The sequence below is a fragment of the Oryzias melastigma genome, linkage group LG17, assembly GCF_002922805.2.
Source record: "Oryzias melastigma strain HK-1 linkage group LG17, ASM292280v2, whole genome shotgun sequence".
NCBI lineage: Eukaryota > Metazoa > Chordata > Actinopteri > Beloniformes > Adrianichthyidae > Oryzias > Oryzias melastigma.
The window spans coordinates 13595318-13596183 of record NC_050528.1 but is presented as its reverse complement, the minus strand read 5'-3'; positions in this window follow the sequence as shown (position 1 = coordinate 13596183).

Here is an 866-nt window from a genome sequence, read left to right as displayed (position 1 = left end):
AGTGATGCAAAGTGAGTCAGAATGTGTTAATATGACATCATGAAGTTATGTCATGACATAATTTCATGATGTCATATTATGTATAACAACATGATTTCCTGTATGATGTCACAACATAATGATGATGTCATAACATGACGTCATAGCATGACCCCCCCCCTTCCCCCACTGCTCTGGGGTGAGGGGGAGACAGGTTAACTTCTTGTCTAAACAAAATAAAATGAATATTCCCTTAGAATATCTGATAGCTGGCAGTACATAATAATTTATTGCTTGGATCTTGTTCTTGCCCTCTCAGGACTTGTCATCATGGTTATCCATCTTTCTTCCGTACATTTTTTGTCTGTCCGTTTCTCTTCAACCCCTTCCCCTAATCAGGTATCAAAAATATTCTGTTCTTTTAGGAGATTGGTGCTTGAAATTTTGAACTTCATAACTCTTTAACCAGCTACGACATTGCCATTGTGTCCCTCACAGAAAAAGTCTTTATATCAAAATGTAGGTATTCTTCTTGGCTTTTAGGAAATACAACTTAGAAAACCTCAACAAGGTAGTTTTTTTTTTTCTTTTTTTTTTTTACAGCAACTCCAAATATCAGCAAAAGTTGATGACTCCTCTCATTGACCCCAACGCATTTTTGGCAGAAAATATTTTTGAAAGATGTTTGTTTTTGACTTGTGATTATTGATGTATACATGGACATAAAAACATGAAATGCATTAGTTTTAGTCCATTGTCTCTGAATTCTGACGGTGGTTTTACTTTTACTCTGAGTAAAACGGTTGAAAAGATACAAGCTTTGTATTTCAAGGGGAAAGTTCAAGCCGCATGTGTACTCGTTGCCATGACGACCCTGGAACACTCCT